General features: G+C 41.0%; 1 protein-coding gene across 5 annotated transcripts in view; it reads right to left on the bottom strand.

Moving 5' to 3' along the window:
- Positions 1-20,919, bottom strand: part of NFIC (nuclear factor I C) — a 181,257-nt gene that overhangs the window by 65,049 nt on the left and 95,289 nt on the right. The gene's annotated exons all lie outside the window — the stretch shown is intronic.

Raw genomic sequence — 20,919 nt, 5'->3', positions numbered from 1 at the left:
GAAGGTAGGGGTTTCATGAAGCTGTTTGGGACAAAAGAATTATTTTATTGTGCTGGAGTTGACAGATATTTGGCTGGTTGGTTTTATGGTGCTGATGCTCTCTTTAAACAGCAGCCTTTTTTTGAACTATAGGTAGTCCTCAACTTGCGACCACAATTGAGCCCTAAATTTCTCTTCTGAAGCAAGGAAGTTGTTAAGTGAGTTTTGCCCCATTTTACAACCTTTTTGCCACAGTTGTTAAGCAAATCACTGCAGTTGTTAATTGAATCATGTGGTTGTTAAGCAAATCTGGCTTCCCAGATTTGCTTAACAACTTTACTTGTCGGAAGCCAGTTGGAAAGGTTACTAATGGTGATCACATGAGCCAGGGACAATGTAACTGTCATAAATATATGCCAGTTCCCACGCACCTGAATTTTGATCATGTGACCATGAGGATGCTGCAACAGTTGTAAATGTAAAAAATGGTCATAAGTCACTTTTTTCAGTGCCGTTGTAACTTCGAACAATCACTAAATGAATGGTTGTTTAAGTCGAGACTATCTGTATAAAGGATTTGAGGCAGGACATCACTCCCTATTGTCATTTGTACATTAACTGTATACAAGCAGCATTATATACAGAATTAAAAAACAAGCACATGAGCAAAATTTCCACATCTTTTATTTCCACACTAGGAAAACCCTCTCTTCCTAAATTTCCTCAGTGTCGCTGTGATGCTCTCTCCCTTCTCAAATCTGCCACCTCTATTTGGCTGGAATAAAGCTGAAGGAGTCCATATGCCAACCTTCAATGGCAGCAGGAAAAGGTGGATGAGTGCAAAGAGAGCAGGTGTTCATCCTGGCAACTGCCATTTTTCTTTTTGGAAGGGTGGGCAATCTGCAGCCCGCAAACCCCACCTCCCTGGAGTCCCCTTTTATCAAAATTATGCCAAATCAGCAGTGGGATTGCAGTCATTTTTAGGCAGAGAATAGGAAAAGTAGGTTGCAATCTCTGTAAAAAGTTTTAAATAGTTTAAATAAAAAAGGTCTGAAAAGCTCCCAGGAAATAAAATGCCCAAATCTTGGCATACTTGTTCACATGAAGTATTAATACCACTTTATAATGCCTTGGTAAGGCCACACTTGAAATACTGCATCCAGTTTTGGTCACCACAATATTAAAAAGATGTGGAGACTCTAGAAAGCATACAGAGAAGAGGAACAAAGATGATCAGGGGATTGGAGGCTAAAACATATAAAGAACAGTTGCTGGAATTGGTTATGTCTAGTTTAATGAAGAGAAGGACGAGGGGTGACACGATAGCAGTGTTCCAATATCTCAGGGGCTGCCACAAAGAAGAGGGAGTCAAGCTATTCTCCAAAGCACCTGAAGGCAGGACAAGAAGCAATGGATGGAAACTAATCAAAGAGAGAAGCAATCTAGAACTAAGAGAAATTTCCTGAAGTTAGAACAATTAATCAGTGGAACAACCTGCCTCCAGAAGATGTGAATGCTCCAACACTGAAAGTTTTTAAGAAGAGACTGGACAACCATTTGTCTGAAATGGTATAGGGTTTCCTGCCTGAGCAGGGGGTTGGACTAGAAGATCTCCAAGGTCCCTTCCAACTCTATTATTGATAATCGCACAGTCAGCCAGATGCTCAGACTGGATCTGGCATTTTTGGTTTATCTATTGAATCCTTACCAAGGATCTGGGGTAGGCAGATGTGGATGTTTGAATTTAAGATATTACAGATATTGTTGTAGGATGGAAGCTGTACCTAGTAAGGCTGCCTTTTGCAACTGACAGATGGCAAATATGTCAATGCCAATGGTGTCCAAGTGGTGCTCCGGTTGTTTTGGGATTGCACCCAAGGTGCCTATTACTATTGGTACCACCCTTGCTTGCCTTTGCCAGTTGTTCTATTTCTGTTTGTAGGTCTTTGTATTTTGTTATCTTCTCCAGTTCTTTCTTTTCTATTCTGCTCTATTATTATTATCATGGATCATCGCACAGTCAGCCAGATGTTCAGACTGGATTTGGCATTTTGTCTACCTATCGAGTCCTTACCCAGGACCTGGGATAGGCAGATGTGGATGTTTGATGGTATTACAGATATCGTCACAGGATGGAAGCAGTTCCTAGTAAGGCCGCTTATTATTATTATTATTATTATTATTATTATTATCTTTTATTTATTAAACATGAACCTCAGTCAACTGAACATTCAAATTGGCTGGCGCTGGTGACACAGGTTGCTAACAGCATCCTAGGTGTCAACCAGGTATCTCCTTAAAATATAAGATGTTCCGAGTAGCGCAGTTTTTTGTAACATTGCTGGAGTTATTGCAGGAACCTGCAGTTTCTTGATGTATTTTGTAAAGTTTTTGGACATAGTTCCCAGTGCCCCGATGACAATGGGTATTACTGTTACACGTTTCATCCATAATCGCACAGTTTCGATGGCCAGGTCGCGATATTTTGTAATTTTTTCCAGTTCTTTTTCTTTGACTCTGGCATCTCCTGGTACAGCGATATCAATCAGTTGTACGCTTCGGTTCTCTACAACTGTGATATACAGCGTATTGTGTTCCAAATGGTGATCTGTCTGTATTCGAAAGTCCCACAAGATCTTTACCCTCTTATTCTCAACAACGTTTTCAACCGAGGGTATTCAAATGGAGCTCCAGTTCCTTTGGGATTGCACTCAAGGCACCTATGACTATTGGTACCACCTTTGCTTTCTTTTGCTTTTCTATTTGCAGTTCGTTGCATTTTGTTATCTTCTCCAGTTCTTTCTCTTCTATTCTGCTGATTCCAGGTGCTGCCACATCCAGCACCCAAACTTTTTTGCCTTTCTTATTCACAATTATTAAGTGTGGGGTGTTATGTGGGGTATTATGTCTGTTTGAATGTATTATCATTGTTTTTATTACTACTACCAATACATTTATTTCCCTCTCTTTCCCAGATAAATCCTAGTGATAACTCTTTTTTAGCAAAGTTAAAAGAACCTAACTGCAGACTCCTTTAGGACAATTTCCCATATATAGTTGAGGAATCTAATTTTAAACCCACTGATTAAGTAACTCATTAATGCAACAAATCTTGACACTATTATTCTGAGGTAAATCCCACTGAGTTTAAAAGTGTTGCAGTCCAAGCTATATACTGGCACAAAAAAGCAATCCCCACCTCCATAGCTTTGAAGAAGAAAGGGGTTTTTTTTTAGATGATAGGAGTATTCTTCACAAGAGGTGCCATCTTAGAAAAATATTAATTCCAGATGGACAATATGTGTTTTGCAATGCTTTCCCTCTGCAGTTGTTGTAAATACCTAATTATTTTAAATCTAAAAAAGCTGTTGCTCTTTTTTAAAAAAAAATAAAGGGTTTTTACATCCAGTCATCTAACAATTTCACTTTTGTTAAACGGATTTATTTATTTGTTTGTTTGTTTGTTTGTTTATCTATCCTTTTACAATATCAGGTAGCTGTACTAATATAATTTCAAGATACATATAAAAAATAAAGAAAATACTAAAAAAAAATCCTACTACAGTACTATGTAAATAAAAGGTCAGGAACTATACATGTAAAAATTTATCATGTATAAGGAGTAGATCAGATTTTAAATTATTATGAATTGTGGATTAGTGAAGCCTTTTCAATTAAAAAAAATCACAGATAAAATAATGAGATTTCAGAAGCAGAAACCATGATTTTATCAAACTTAGTTGGCTTTATTATTTATCTTAATAGCAATAGATTACAACCATTTCACTAATAAAACAGTTCATTGTCTGTTTTCCTCTGCAGTAACAAATCTTAACCTCACACCTTCCAATTAATGAAAATAGTACTCTAGTCCAATAGATCTGCAAGGCCATACTCTGGAGAATCAGGACTACATAGATGGACCAAATATAATCTTTCTGGAACATCTCGCTGTTTTTCCCAATTTAAGGAATAGGACATGAATATTGCGTTTTTCCAGTAAGCTGGAACAGGTCTTGCGAAGGCAAGGAATTTCAAGTCCTAAGCACTGCAACAGAAAATGGCTTGTGTGTGTGTGTGTGTGTGTGTGTGTGTGCGGGGATTCCTGCTAAAGATTTCAGCGAATGATGCAAAGAGCCAAATTATTATTTTCTAAAGGAAGTGGTATCTGTACCCCTGGCAGATACACAGCCCAACAGCAGGAAAAGGGTTAAAATAAATTACCTTAAATGTTGCATCCCCTTTATGGATTACTGCCTTGTCGTGGCGAAGGGGCTTGCGTAACTCAATGAAGCTATAAGCTATGCCGTGCAGGGCCACCCAAGACGGACAGGTTATAGCAGAGAGTTCTGACAAAATGTGATCCACTGGAGAAGGAAATGGCAAACCACTCCAGTATCTTTGCCATGAAAACCCCATGGACAGTACTAAAAGGAAAAAAGATATGACGCTGGAAGATGAGCCCCTCAGGTCGGAAGGTGTCCAATATGCTACTGGGGAAGAGCAGAGGGCTAGTACTAGTAGCGCCAGAAAGAATGAAGCGACTGGGCCAAAGCCGAAAGGACGCTCAGCTGTGGATATATCTGGTGGTGAAAGGAAAGTCCGATGCTGTAAAGATTTTTTCTCCATAGGAACCTGGAATGTAAGATCCATGAATCAAGGCAAGCTAGACGTAGTCAAAAAAGAGATGACAAGACTGAACATCGACATCTTAGGAATCAGCGAACTAAAATGGACAGGAATGGGTGAATTTAACTCAGATGACCATCAGGTATACTACTGTGGGCAAGAATCCCTCAGAAGAAATGGAGTAGCCTTCATAGTCAATAAAAGAATAGGAAAAGCAATACTGGGATACAATCCCCCAAATGACAGAATGATCTCAATTCGAATCCAAGGCAAACCATTCAATATCACAGTAGTCAAATCTATGCCCCAACCACTGGTGCTGAAGAGGATGAAATTGACCGGTTCTATGAAGCCCTACAGCACCTTATAGAATTAACACCAAAAAATGATGTCCTTATCATCATGGGGGATTGGAATGCTAAGGTAGGAAGCCAAAAGATAACCGGAATAACAGGCAAGTTTGGCCTTGGAGTACAAAATGAAGCAGGGCACAGGCCAATAGAATTTTGTCAAGAGAATACGATGGTCATAACAAACACTCTTTTCCAACAACCCAAGAGACGGCTCTACACATAGACATCACCAGACGGTCAACATAGAAATCAGATTGACTATGTGCTCTGCAGCCAAAGATGGAGAAGCTCTATACAGTCAGTAAAAACAAGACCAGGAGCTGACTGTGGCTCAGATCATGAGCTTCTCGTTGCAAAATTTAGGCTTAAATTGAAAAAAGTAGGGAAAAGCACTAGGCCACTCAGGTATGAACTAAATCATATTCCTGATGAATATACAGTAGAGGTGACAAATAGATTTAAGGAACTGGATCTGATAGACAGAGTGCCTGAAGAACTATGGATGGAAGTTCGCAACATTGTACAAGAGGTAGCAACTAAAACCATCCCAAAGAAAAAGAAATGCAAGAAAGCAAAATGGCTGTCTGAGGAAGCTTTGCAAATAGCTGAGGAAAGAAGGGAAGCGAAAGGCAAAGGAGAAAGAGAAAGATACACCCAATTGAATGCAGAATTCCAGAGAGTAGCTAGAAGAGATACGAATGCCTTCTTAAATGAACAGTGCAAAGAAATAGAAGAAAACAACAGAATAGGGAGGACCAGAGATCTCTTCAAGAAAATTGGAGATATGAAGGGAACGTTTCATGCAAAGATGGGCATGATAAAGGACCAAAATGGCAGGGACCTAACAGAGGCAGAAGAGATTAAGAAGAGATGGCAAAACTACACAGAAGAACTATACAAGAATGAGCTTAACATCCCAGATAACCACAATGAGATGGTCACTGACCTCGAACCAGACATCCTAGAATGTGAAGTGAAATGGGCCTTAGAAAATCTGAGCAACAACAAAGCTAGTGGAGGTGACAGTATTCCAGCTGAGCTATTCAAAATCTTAAAAGACGATGCAGTAAAAGTGCTACACTCAATTTGCCAGCAAATTTGGAAAACTCAACAGTGGCCACAGGACTGGAAAAGGTCAGTTTACATTCCAATTCCAAAGAAAGGCAATGCCAAAGAATGTTCAAACTATCGCACCATTGCACTCATTTCACATGCTAGTAAAGTTATGCTTAAAATCCTACAAGCTAGACTCCAGCAGTATGTGGATCGAGAACTACCAGAAGTACAGGCAGGATTTCGAAGAGGCAGAGGAACTAGAGATCAAATTGCCAACATACGCTGGATCATGAAGAAAGCTAGGGAGTTCCAGAAAAACATCTACTTCTGCTTCATTGACTATGCAAAGGCCTTTGATTGTGTGGATCACAACAAATTGTGGCAAGTTCTTAAAGAGATGGGAGTACCAGACCATCTCAATTGCCTCTTGAGAAACCTATATGCGGGTCAAGAAGCAACAGTGAGAACCGAACACGGAACCACTGATTGGTTCAAAATTGGAAAAGGAGTCCGGCAAGGCTGTATACTGTCGCCCTGCCTATTTAACTTATATGCAGAGCACATCATGAGAAAGGCAGGGCTAGATGAATCAAAAGTTGGAATTAAGATTGCCGGGAGAAATATCAACAACCTAAGATATGCAGATGATACCACTCTAATGGCAGAAAGTGAAGAGGAACTAAAGAGCCTCTTGATGCGGGTGAAGAAAGAGAGTGCAAAAGTTGGCTTGAAACTCAACATTAAGAAAACCAATATCATGGCATCCGGCCCTCTCAGTTCCTGGCAAATAGATCGGGAAGAAATGGAGGTAGTGACAGATTTTATTTTTCTGGGCTCAAAGATCACCTCAGATGGGGACTGTAGCCAAGAAATTAAAAGACGCTTGCTCCTGGGGAGGAAAACTATGGCAAATCTAGACAGCATACTAAAAAGCAGAGACATCACCCTGCCAACGTATAGTCCAGGCCATGGTTTTCCCAGTTGCAATGTATGGCTGTGAAAGTTGGACCATAAGAAAGGCTGAGCGCCAAAGAATTGAGGCCTTTGAACTATGGTGCTGGAGAAGACTCCTGCGAGTCCCTTGGATTGCAAGGCGTTCAAACCGGTCAGTCCTAGAAGAGATCAACCCCGACTGCTCTTTAGAAGGCCAGATCCTGAAGTTGAAACTCAAGTACTTTGGCCACCTAATGAGAAGGAAGGATTCACTGGAGAAGAGCCTAATGCTGGGAAAGATTGAGGGCAATAGAAGAAGGGGACGACAGAGAATGAGATGGCTGGATGGAGTCACTGAAGCAGTAGGTGTGAATTTGAATGGACTCCAGAAGATAGTAGAGGACAGGAAGACCTGGAGGAACGTTGTCCATGGGGTCGCGATGGGTCGGACACGACTTCGCAATTAACAACAACAAAATGTTGCAGGAAGGGATGGACAAAGGAATATAATGGATATAAATGACCCAGCCAACAAAATCAATAGGTTGTTTCTTCAATAAGAACAGGGATAGTGGGAGGTAGGGAAAAGGAGGGTGGGGCCATAGTAGCTTGCCCAGGCCTGCTTCTTGTGACCTGATTCATCAATTGGCAACACCAGGCACTTAGCAGCAGAGAGGGCTGTACAGTGCAGCTCATAACTAGCACAGACCTGCCCTGCCATTTGAAGCCCATATCCACCTTTTTGGCTTGTTGAAATTTGATTGCCCCACTTGGAATGGAGAAAAAAAGAGTTTTGTGCTGCTCCATTTTCCTGATTGGCAAGGTATCTCGAATGCCAGTGTTTGGTAAACCCTGCTGGGCCTGGAAGCAAATTAAAAGAAAACCAGGCACTTAAATTTGGCAGCCAAAGACGTATTTTTTCATCAGATTTATATGCCAAATTTCTGCCAAGCTGTTCCTCCCATTTGAACTTTACAACAGCACTGCCAGATAGGTTACCGAAAGAAAAAAACAGAAAGCTCAAACATACAACATTATTGGTGAAAGTTTATCTATTGGGTCTTTAAACTCAGAATTAAGTCTGACCCTATAACTCACCAACTTTAAGACATGTAGACTTCAACTCCCAGAATTCTCCAGACAGCTATAACCAGGGCTTTTTTTCTCATAGAACGCACAGAAAGGACTTCCGGCACCTTTTTTGGATGGAACCTTATAGGGTAGGCAAGGCGGGTTGTATGACGTGTGTCAGTTCCAGCACCTTTTTTTTTTTTTTTAGGAAAAAAAGTACTGGCTATAACCATTGCACTGCATTACCCTCTGTCTCTTGAATTGTTGGGTTCCAGACATGCAGTCCCATAATTGTCTATGGACTATAGCTATAATGGGAAGAATATCTGCAGTCTCAGACTCTTAAATTTTAGCTTTGTTAAGTCTCTGGTTTCCTTTGACCTGTAAAGTTACAGCAGTGTGCAAGTGAGATTCTATCTGACATCTGACTAAGAAGAAAACTTGTTTCTTACTTCTAATACTTGGATGCTGATGAATGACTACTGTTTAGAACAACCGGATAACAGACAAGCATTAGTTTCCTATCTGAATGTACATAGCAAGATTTAAATTGTAAGAATAGGAGGTGCAATTAAGTTCTTTTCAAAACTTGTTAGGCAATGGGTACTTATGTCTCGCTGTTGTGTGATGATTTTCTTATTAAAAAATGTTTCTGATGACAGACCTCTAAGCTCTCCTTCGAAAGCATACATTCTGAGCAACCTGCTTTGTTATTAACATCTGACTCATGGATCAGAGTCCAAAATGACAAGCTCTTAAGCTTGGAAAGCAGGGAAGCAAAGCTGCCAGTTCGTCATCGTGGCTTTTTGCAAAGACAAAGAAACTGGGTTTTGCCATTGGGGAAGAAGAGGATTGCCCTACCAGGGATAAATTTTCATTATTTGGCCTTTTGCCCATGCAATTACAACAAACTGGGTATTGGTTACAGCACAGGATCCGGTAAACCCATAGAGAGAGGTGGTTTTTAAGGTCCTCTGATCTATTGACTTTGGCCTTGAGAATGAATGCCAGTTATAACAGAAAAATAGTTTATAATCCTATTAAAGCAAGTACAGGTAGTCCTTGATTTACAACAGTTCATTTAATGACTGTTCAAAGTTACAACGGCTCTGAAAAACGTGACGTGACCATCTTTCACACTTATGACCTTTGCAGCATTCCCATGATCATGTGATCAAAATTCAGATGCTTGGCAACTGGTTCATATTTATGATCGTTGCTGTATCCCAGGGTCATGTGATCACTTGTGGCAATCTTTTGACAAGCAAAATCATTGGGGAAGCCAGATTCACTTAGCAACTTATCAACTGCAGTGATTCACTTAACAACTGTGGCAAGAAAGGTCGTAAAGTGAGGCAAAACTCACATAACTAATGTCTCACTTAAGAACAACATTTTTGGGCTCCTTTGTGTTCGTAAATCGAGGACTACCTGTAATCTTTCCAGGATTGATTGATGTAAGTCACAGAAATCTTCCTATCAGCTGGATTCTTTTAATGGATGGCGCGAGCGAGGAAATGCAAAGGAACCCTTCTCTTACTGAACAGTGTCCTCTCTCCTATGTGCAGAGGAAATGGCTGCTAGAGCATATGGAGAAGTGAACATATTGCAGCAGTGGGCTTGCATTTTTGATGCTAGGGATTACTGCCAATGTTATCTGCATCGTTTGTATTGTTGTATTTTTATGTCATGGTATCTAAAACCTCCTCACCTTTCTTATGACCATCCCAAACTCTCTATTTAAAGTAGGGGTAGGGAACTATGGCCCTTTTATGACTTGTGGATTTCAACTCTCAGTCATTCTGGCTGAGGAATTCTGGGAGTTGAAGTCCACAAATCATAAAAAGGCCATCGTTTCCCAGCCTTGATTTAAAGCAGGGGTCTTCAAACTTGGCCCTTTTATGACTTGTGGACTTCAACTCCCAGAATTCCTCAGCCAGCATGCCTGGCTGACGAATTCTAGGAGTTGAAGTCCACAAGTCATAAAAGGGCCAAGTCTGAAGACCCTTGACTTAAAGGATGCTTGAGAAATGAAGTACTGTACTATAGAAGTAGTCCTCAACTTACGACTGGTCACTTGGCAACCATTTGAAGTTACAACAAAAATGGGACTTGCCACCTGGATCTAAAGTTTTGACATCCACCCCCCACCCCCGGTGGTCATGTGACTGTATTTTGGTCACTCAGCAACTGCCCCACATTTATTTTATTTTTACTTTATTTTTATCCCACCTTTATTATTTTTACCACAACCCAAGGAGGCAAACATATCCAACACACCTTTCTCCTCCTATTTTCCTCACAACAACAACCCTGTGAGATGGCTTGGGCTGAGAGAGAGAGTGACTGACCCAAAGTCACCCAGCCGCTTTTCATGGCTAAGGCAGAACTTGAACTCACAATCTCCTGTTTTCTAGCCTGGTGCCTTAATCATTAGACCAAACTTGCTTTTACTGCCATTTGCAGTGTCCCGCAGCCATTGACCACAATTTAGGGTGTTTTGCCAAAAGCTGGCATTTACTTCCATTTTTTGGCATAAAACGCCTCATTGTGAACAATAGGTTTGCTTAACAACTGCAGCATTTACTTAACGACCACAGCAAAAAGGATTGTAAAATGGTGACATGCTTTATGAGCATTACGAATTATGATTTAAATTGTGGGCTCAGTTATGGTCATGAGTGTAGTTATACATTGAAGAAACATTTCACAAAACTACAAATAAAAATAACCTATCTTTATATTTGTAATAAAGCTGACTTGTTTACTAAAATAAATGAATTGCATGAGGCCTGCCCCACAATATGTCTTTTTCCCCACAAGAATCTATTTATTGCCCTTTTGTAATGCATGTAACTGGCACTTGCATTCTCTAACACTGCCCTATCGAATAAACTGAATTTGTAGAAATTCAAGAAAGAGAGAGAGAGAGAACTTTTTAAGAAAAACAGGTGTGCTAGTGTTTTCACTAGGCACACCCTGAATCATCCTCTCTTCAGAAAAAGGAGAATTTTCATTCCTTTTGTTGAAAGTGAGGAACATTTCCCAGTCCCATTTAACAATCAGTTTGTCTGTTGGCAAAGAATAAGTTAATTTTATTCACAACCTTAAGATGGCTGGTGCTGTGCAGTAAATAAACCTTGCATTCTTTAAATGGTCAGTTCTCACAGATCAAGGTTTTTCAAACTTTCTTTCAAAGGAAAAAAAAAGAATTTTGATAAAAGTCTTATGGATGGAGATTTTAATTTTTGTCTTTATTTAGTCACAAGGTGTGACCAAGTTTATTATTTGCAAATGTTCTATCATTTATTGTACCATTCCTCCTATGGGACTTTTCGAGACTGGAAAATGTTGGTGACTACAGATGCTTCTAAAAGGTAGAAAGGTACATCTCCCCAAAAATCATTATTTCTAGTGCAGCGTTTCTCAACCTCGGCGACTTTAAAATGTGCCAGCTGAAGAATTCTGGGAGTTGAAGTCCACATATCTTAACTTTGCTATGCTGGAGAAACACAGCTCTTGTGGTTGTATTTTTGACCATTTGCAACAATAAAACCAGGTCAGAAACATCCCAATCCAAATACGAGCACAATTTTCCAGTCTCTTCAGAAATACAGGTAGTCCTCAACTTACAACCATTTGTTTAGTGGCTGTTCAAAATTACAATAATTCACTTAACCACTGTCTTGCTTAACAATGGAAATTTTGGGCTCAATTATGATCCTAAGTCAAGGATTACCTATAAAGAAAACCAGAATCCCCTCTTGTACGAGAGGAAAACATCTCGAGAAAGTACAACATAATTTGTTGCCACAACACTGACCACAACAGATGGTGCCAAATAAGGCTGGATACTTTGGTAGTAGAATCTGAGAGAACACCATTTCAAGATGCAAATGGCACAGAGGGGAAAGTCTCTTTTATTCATTATTTTAATCCTTCCTCCACAAAACTGGTACAGGAATAGAAGCAGGGATGACCCTTGTGGAAGGGAAAATGGCAAAATTCGATGCCCCCAAATTAAATCTCCTTTCTAAAGAGTTCTAGGCCTCAGTACATTTACAAAGAGTAATAAGGTACTTTACCGAAAACATAAAATAGTTTCATTAGTGCAATCCCCTGTTATATAAGAACCCCATGAAACAATTTGTTCCTGCCGCAAATCCTGGCTCAACTTGCAAGAATTGACCTGCCTAATAGTCCTGAAGATTGATAGGGAGGGGGAGTCAAAGAGAGGGCAATATTATCACTGCACAGGATTGCTAAATTCTCTCTCCCCCCCTTGCTCCTGGGCTCAACAGCATCCAATTTCTGCCAATACTAAACTGCTCAGATACCCACAACAAGTGACACATTGAACTGGATACTTTAAGGTCCTCACAATCCCTAATGTATCCCCTTCTGCCCAACCCAGGAGGCTAACCAGTGTATCCCTATATCAGTGGTTCTCAACCTTTTTAATGCCGCGACCCCCAACCGGTCATAAGTCAAGGACTACTCAACCGGTCGTAAGTCGAGGACCACTCAACTGGTGCAGCACCATTTGCAGAATGGGACTTTTGGCAGGCTCAGCAGGGCAGAGACAGCCTGGACAATTCCTATTGGCTTTTGAAAGCCAATATAATTAGACTCTATTCAAGAGAGTCTATTCTATTGGCTTTCAAAAGCCAATAGAATAAAAGGGAGTAGCACAGCTAAGGAAAAGGGGGAAAAAATGGCGGACTGTGTTGTTTGGCGACCCCCATGAAATGGTCGTTCGACCCCAAATGTGGTCCCGACCCACAGGTTGAGAACCACTGCCCTATATCAAAATGTTTCTCAGCAAGCTGACTGGGGAATTCTAGGAATTGAAGTCCATACCTCTTAAAGGTGCCAAGATTTGCAAAAAGCTACTCTATAATTTTGCCTCTTACTTTGAAAGGACAGAGAAGGATGCGTTGCCAAACCCTGTATGCAATCACTCTTCATGCCTCTTCATGCAACCCAGGTATACTAGCCCTATATAAGTAGTCCTTGACTTGCAATCATTCGTTTACTGACCATTTGAGGTTACAATAGAATTGAAAAAAGTAGTAGTCGCTCGGTGGCAAATCTGGGCTATGGGGGGGGGTGATCAAAAGCATCCCAACGGAACTGCTTCAAAGTTCTTGGGTGCGTCTAGCATTATCGTAAACCATCACATCGGAAGTGGCGCCATAGAAAATCCTGCCAAATGTGAAGATGCCAAAGGAGTATTGCTAGTGAAGTTCATGGATGTGGTTTGACCATCAGTTCAGAAGTCTACTGTGAAATGTTACGAAAACTCCAATGAGCCATCCACAACAAGCATTGGGGCATGCTGACCTCCCGTGTGGTGTTGGTTCACGATAATACTCACCACACAATGCTAGACACACCCAAGAACTTTTGAAGCAGTTCTGTTGGGATGTTTTTGATCAGCTCTCCCCATAGCCCAGATTTGGCACTGAACGACTACTACTAAGAAATTTCAAACCTTGTAAGATGTTATGACATGTGCCTCAATTTGAATGGTGATGATGTCAAAAAGTAATGTAATGTTGTAGTTTTCTATTGTGTATAATAAAAGTTCTGTATCTGCGACTGTCTGTCATTGGTAATCAAACGGAGATTTATTTCCGAATTGTCCTCGTATATCTGAATGGGTTGGTGCACTGGGCTTGTTTTCTTCTATCAACAGATACACTTACAACATGTGTTGACCGACCCAAAGAGTTGAAATGAGCAATTTTCTGGATGGCTAATACTGTCCCTTACATGCTCTAATTAATTTTGGAGAATAAATAAATAATAAAATTCTCCTGACAAATACTTGCTGCCCCGAGGTCTCAACAGATATGGCATAATATTGATATCTACTGTAAGCACTTTTCCACATGAAATAAACATTTATTTTACAATGATTTAACCAGTCCAGATTTAAAACAAAGGTATCTACTAACCAGTGTATACTACCAAGTAATTAAGCACCTTGTCCAGAATGCTGTGGTGTGTGTAACTTAGGATGAACCAGAGTAAACTCATGTAACATCTCTGCTTCCAGAGCTGCACTGTTCCTGATAGGTTTCCAGATACAATTCGAAGTGCCAATTATCACTTATAGGGCCTGGTTATTGGCAGATGGCTTACCTTAGATTACCTTTGCCTATCTCATCAGATCTGGCAGGACAGACCTGCCCTGAATCCCTTCTGTGAAACAAGGTCATTTAGTTGGATCCAGAACGCAAGATTTCTCTGTTGCCCTATGAAAAAGGATCCCCCAACAATTCAAATGACCTTTATCTCATTACTGTTCTAGAAGGCCAGGATTTTAATGGAACCTTATATGGGTTGTGCTGAGATATGGCATGGTTTATTAGGAGCCTCAGTTGCATCGTATTATTATTTATGTTGTGCATTTTTATGTTTTATGACTCATTAGCTACTTATACCCGCTAGAGCAGCAGCTCCCAATCTTTTCTATACCCCCCATCCCTAGAATGCTTCTGATATATTCTTTCACCCTTTACAAAAGTTCAAAATTACGGCAACGAATTATGCATATACACTATAATTCTGAAAAGCCAAGTTTTCATACCCCCTGGAATATCGTCCCACACCCCCAGGGGGTGCAAGCACCCCTAGTTGAGAAACCCTTGCACTAGAGTGAGATGGTGGTCATAAATAAATAAATGCCACAATTATCAATTGTCCAAACAGAAACTCAATAACTATAGCATGTGAAAGGGCTGTCTGAAAGACACGCACTACCAAATTCAGATTCCTGCACAAGTGAGGCTCACTGAATAATCTGATTCGTAAGGTTGTAAAATGTCACACAACTCACTTAACAACTACCTTGCTTAACAATGGAAATTCTGAACTCAATTGTGATCATAAGTCAAGGATTACCTGAAGATAGGAAAGAAATATACCAGTGGAAACTTCCAAGGAGGTGCATAACCATAATTACTAATACCTACAGAATATGCCTGAAGATGTACACCAAAATACAGAGACTGAGATGCAACTGTCAGATTGTTAGGTGAGGAAGATTCTCAGCCATCCAGGTAGAGTTGTCTGAAAGTTGAATCATGGCAACTGCACTTCTTTTCTTCTTGCTTTGAAATGTTTCGCTGTTTAACTTGCATTTCAAACCAAAAAGAAAAGAAGTCCAGTTGCCATGACTCAACTTCCAGTCAGATTGGAACTGGGCACTCAGTGTGTTATTCTGGGGGGGGGGGGAAGCCCAACGAATTTTGTCCCATTCTTGTACTTGATGCAAAAACATAGCAAATTGGTGCAACAAGACCAGAGACATACGCCTTCAGAATGCCTATTTGACAGAATAGAGACAAATAACCCAAAATGCAAAGAGGAGCAACTAAGATGATTAAAGGCCTGGAGACAAAAACACTTGAAGAACGGTTGCAGGACTTTGGTATGGCCAGTCTAGAGAAAAGAAGGACTAGGGATGACATGATAGTATTCCAGTATTTGAGGGGCTGACACAAAGAAGAGAGGGTCAATTTATTTTCCAAAGCACCAGAAAGCAAGACAAGAAACAACGATGGAAACTAATCAAGGAGAGAAGCAACCTGGAATTAAGGAGAAACTTCCTAACAGTGAGGACAATAAACCAGTGGAACAGCTTGCCTTCAGAAGTTGTGGGTGCTTCATCACTGGAGGTTTTTAAGAAAAGACTGGACAGCCACCTGCCTGAAATGGCTTGAGCAAGGGGTTGGACTAGAAGATCTCCAAAGTCCCTTCAAACTGGGATTGTGCTAACAGAAAAGGCCCAGCCACTGTTTATGCCAATATCTTTCTTCCCAATTTGTTTCTTGTCTAAACTGGGGCACTTTTCCTTCTCTCTGAAGAAGCTTTGCTACTCATTTAGTCAGGCCAGGGAGTAAAAGCCAACAAGAAAAATCACATGCTGGTTTAACTAGCGGTTTCCTCTGCACAGCTCTGTCTGTCCGGCAGTGTGCGCAGGCGCAGACTCGTGTTGTGTGTGTGTGTGTGTGTGTGTGTGTGTGTGTGTGTGTGTGTGTGTGTGTGTGTGGCCGAGGCCTGCGAAAGCAAGTCGGAGGCCCCACTGCAGGGAAGTCGACCGAGTGCCACGTCAGGGCAGCAGTGACGGAGAGCAGATCCTGTTGGCCAGACGAGACTGTGTTAAGTGGGGAAGGGAGAGGGAGAGCCAAGCTGGCCGAGGAAGGGGGGGGGATGGGAAGGCGGGGGCGCCACTGCGGCGGCTGCTGCGCCTTTAAGTGCGATGTCTGCCGAGCCTCGTCCTCGATTGACCCCTGGCGCATGGATGGCAGCAACCGCAATTCTTCCATAGTCAGGCCTGACCCACATTCCTGGCCTGGGCGAGGAAGCTAAGCGGGAAAGGAGGTGGAAAAAATGAGCCTGAGGATCAAGAACACAGAAAGAGAAGCAAAGCAGAAAGAATTAGCAGGAAAGAAAGGCTGGCTTTCCTTCCCCAGTACACCAGCTAGATACTCTGAATTCTGGAGGAGCCACTTTGGCTATTTCAAGAGAGAGACGCCCTCAAATCCTTTTAGTATTTCTACATCAGGACATCTCATTTTCCTTCTCTTCTGCACTTGCCCACCCTGAACATGGCAAAATCTCAAGGCATTTTGGAAAAAAAAATATTTAAGAGGTCCTTAAGGGTGCGTGTGTAAGTACACTAACGTGCCTATCCTCCCTGTTACATTTTAATTTTTAAATTTTGTTTGTTTGAATTTGTAATTTTTGTTAAATGAATAAACATTAAGCAAACTTGAAGAACTTCAGGCCCTTCCACCTAAAATTTACCCAGTCTGGAAGCTGAGGGAAGTATATTCTTTGTAATCCCAGAGTTTGTACATGAGATTGAAAAGATATCTTCTTCCTAAGGTAGATAACTCTGCTACATCAGGAATAAGTGAATTATCCATTAGCCCAGTGTTTCTCAACTTTAGCAACTTGAAAGTGTATAGATTTCAACTCCTGGAATCCTCAAGCCATCACACTTGCTAGGGTATTCTGGGAATTGAAGTCCACATCCTAAAAGTTGCAAAGTTTGAAAAACACTGATGTTTTGTAGATTCTTATCAATATTCATTATTCTCTTACATCACCATCATTTTTAAGGATTATTTGCACACATAGTCCTGGTGAAATCCAACAGCAAAAATGTGAAGTAAATGTTGGAAAATATAGCATCAACTTTTAATGGTATTGAAACAGTTGTGCCTCCTTAAAAATGAGTTTATATTTCAGGGTCCAACCTTTGCTGTATATTCCCTGAATATGCTAACTTTCATAACAGTAGAAGAACAATCAGTGGAACAACTTGCCTCCAGAAATTGTGGAGATTTTTTAAGAACAATTTGTAAAATCATTTGTCTGAACTGCTATAGTTTCCTGCTTGAGCACAGGGTTGGACTAGAAGATCTCCAAGATCCCTTCCAACTCTATTATTCTGTTATTAATAGATTGAGATTTATAACAATATATGATTGCATCCCCTAAATCAGTGGTGGCGAACCTATGACATGGGTGCCAGAGGCAGCACTCGGAGCCCTCTCTGTGGGCACATGTGCCGTTGCCCCAGCCTTGCCTCCCCCTGCAACTGCCTCCTCAACTGCAGCCCCCCTGGAGGAGAGTTGTCCCCGAGTGTGGCTCATGTGAAGCAGCACAGCCAAGGACATGGCAGCCAGGCAACGTAGACAAGATTCTGCACAGTTGATGCTGTGGGGCACGGGCAGAGGGCATGGCCGCCATGGCGCTGCTGGGCTACCTGGGCGATCTGTAGTAGGCCCTGGATGCGGTGAATGGCCTTGTGGGCAGGCGGAGCAGGGGGCGGGGCAGGGGGTGGAATGGGGTGGGGCCAATTTTTGGGAACTCGGTCTCTAAAAGGTTCGCCATCACTGCCCTAAATCAATGGAATTTTACATAGTTTACTAATCCCATTTACATTCTGCTCTTCCTTTAGTGAGTTGTAGTTGCCATTTGATTGTCTGAGTTTATCTCCTTTAAATGTTTTCTCCTCACTGCAACCCACTTGAGAGAAGGTAACTGATTCATGGACATATTAGGTGAAACCGTATAACTACTGGACTGCATCACTGTACTCTTGAATTATTTTTTATAGCATTTGAAAGATGACATGCAAGGGAATGCAGTATTTGACGTTGAATGGATAGAGTGGGGAAGGAAGGAAGGAAGGAGAGGGTGGGTCTTCTTTGATCATACCAAATGCCCATAAGTCGCACATCCTGTTTGCAACAGTGGCCAAGAACAGTTGTTTCCAAGAAAACTCACAAGCAGCTGTCCCCTGTTGTTTATCTGCAGTTCTTTCCTTCCCCTTCTCCTATTTCTCTGAGTTTGCTTCACTCCTTTCAAAGCCAACTAGGCTTAGTGGCCAGCAAACCATCTGATGCCAGCAAATGTCATAAATTAAAGACAGGTTGTGTCTACAATTTATGAATGCCTTGGGGTGACTCAGCGTTCTAGCATTTTTTAAGAAAAGGTCCCTTTCGCCTGCCAATTTTTACCAGTCAGTGCAAGATTTTGTGGATCTGATTTATTTTTTTCTCCTCCGGATTCCACACCTTTCTGGAGAAGCACAGGATGAGGGAAAACTCCAAAATCCTTCCGAAAGATACCTATCAAGTATCTTTTTTTTTTGGATGGGTTCTTTAATATAAAAACAGTGCAAGCTTTTGAGTTCTCCAGAACACTTCGTCAGGTTCAAAATTTTTAAAAATGCAGAAAAAATAGGAGGGAGGATAATAAAAAAATTTAAAAATTAGGCTGGGGGTTTATTGCCACAAGACTAATTTGAGAGAGCAGTATAAGTGGATTCCATTCCACTGACTGGATTTGCATAGCTGGGATGACTTTTTAAGCTGAAGTAAGGAAGCTTAGAGACTTCACTCACTCTACGGCAAATCTGCTTTACACATAATTTCGAATCCCGTCTCTCTCTCCCACACAAAATGACAAAAACAACAACAAAATACATCACCGTAGTGCTACAAAAGTCCTTGCCAGTTAACAGTGGGCAGAGTTGCCCACAGCTGCCAAGAAGCCATCTGGAGCCCACTCCCCACCCCTGATTTCCTTCCCCCCTCCTCAAATGAGGCACCGTACTATTCTCTAAACACCCAGGCCATTTCTTCCTGTTCAGAGCTGGCTTTGGGACGTATTGCCACCTGCCTGCCCATCTGCCCAATGCTGGCATTGCCATCTGCTCAGCCTCATCACCAGGGTGCCCACAAGCGCCAAGGAGACAGCTGGTGTCGGGTTTTCCCAGACCGGTGGCTATGCCAATGCCGAGGGTTGCTCCAAATAGGAGCCGTCTGTCTGCCTGTTTTGTGGTATAAAAAGAGCTCAGTGGCAAGCAACGGATTCCCTTTTTATTCAGATGGTGAGGAGGGGTCTCCAGTCCTGCCAGGGGTGGGACAAGTGGGGGGGCACTGCAAAGAAGTCTTTGTGATGGGCTGGGCAAGGCGGAAAGCTAGAAAACCAAGCTATATTCTACTGCATGCCTTTCAGATGTTCTTTTTTGTTCATTATTTATGAAGCCTCCTTAAATTAAGAAAATATGGTAATAACGCTCAAGAATCTCACTCCTATAAGCCTGATCATACAATTCACATTATTAAGATATCTTGCTTTTGTATATACTTTGAATTTTAATTTTTTTACTGTTTTTATTGTTTTAAAATGTTTTTTAAATTTTAACTGTAATATATGTTTTGAATTATGAGCTGCCCAGAGTCATTTGCTGAGATGGACAGCCACAGAAATCAAATAAATAAATAAATTATGCATTATGAAAGGCCTGATAACAATACAGATTAAATTCTTCCTCCCCAATAATGCCCTTTGTCATCTCTGCATTCCCTCACTCCCCAACATCTATATCATTCCTTTTTAAAACTCATTTCTGTGAAAAGCATTTGTTACTACACAATGGCAATTTTTTTTTTAAAAAAAAAGAGGTATTCATGGGATGAAAATGAACAATTCATAACAAAATTGATGCATCCTACAGTACTAGATAGTTGTCTTATTCCATTCTTAACCTCATTTTATACCAGTGAATAGCTGATTCCCACATAATTCAAAAAATAAAGCTAAAAGTATAAAATCCAGTAACATTATCTACTACCCAAATCCAATTCAAAATGGCTGTTGAATAAACTTAAAGTAGCAAAAGTGTAAAAGGTCGTTTTAAAAGAAAATGAAGAAGAATGGGATAAAACCTTCTTCACCTGCCCTCAAAAAGAATTCAATGTAGGCAGCCAAATACGAAGAACGTATTTGTGAAATGAGTGATGCCACCATCATTGCTGCCTTTTTACTTATTCTTTAAAATTTTATTGGTACAAAGAGTCCACACAAAACATCAAAGATAACCCCAGCAGAATGATAAAAGCAAAGTAAAATTAATTTACCAGTTTAATGTTGGCTTTTGTGTTTTGTTATGGTGGTCAACAGCTCCTTTTTATCATTTTTATATGAAATACATTTTCCAAACTCCAGTAGTATGTGGACTCCCCATCTCCCCAGGTAACTTAGATTTTTCAAAAGTTATCTGTGTAGTATGTTCCTTTAAGAAGGCCAAATCCTTTTTTTCCCTATTCAATGGGATTTGAACTCAGTCCTATCTAAACTGTCTAAAAGGTTTATATCAGTGGTTCTCAACCTTTCTAATGCCATGACCCCATAATACAGTTCCCCATGTTGTGGTGACCCCCAAGTGGGTGTGGCCACCAATAAGAGGGAGTAGGACAGCTAGGAAAAAGGGAAAAAAATGGCGGACAGTGTGGTTTGGCGACCCCCATGAAATGGTCATTCGACCCCAAATGGGGTCCCGACCCACAGGTTGAGAACCACTGGTTTA

This window comes from Crotalus tigris, unplaced genomic scaffold, assembly GCF_016545835.1.
Source record: "Crotalus tigris isolate CLP2741 ecotype Arizona unplaced genomic scaffold, ASM1654583v1 scf7180000017633.3093840, whole genome shotgun sequence".
NCBI lineage: Eukaryota > Metazoa > Chordata > Lepidosauria > Squamata > Viperidae > Crotalus > Crotalus tigris.
The sequence above is the reverse complement of the archived record's forward strand: the minus strand, read 5'-3'. Positions and strand labels throughout refer to the sequence as shown.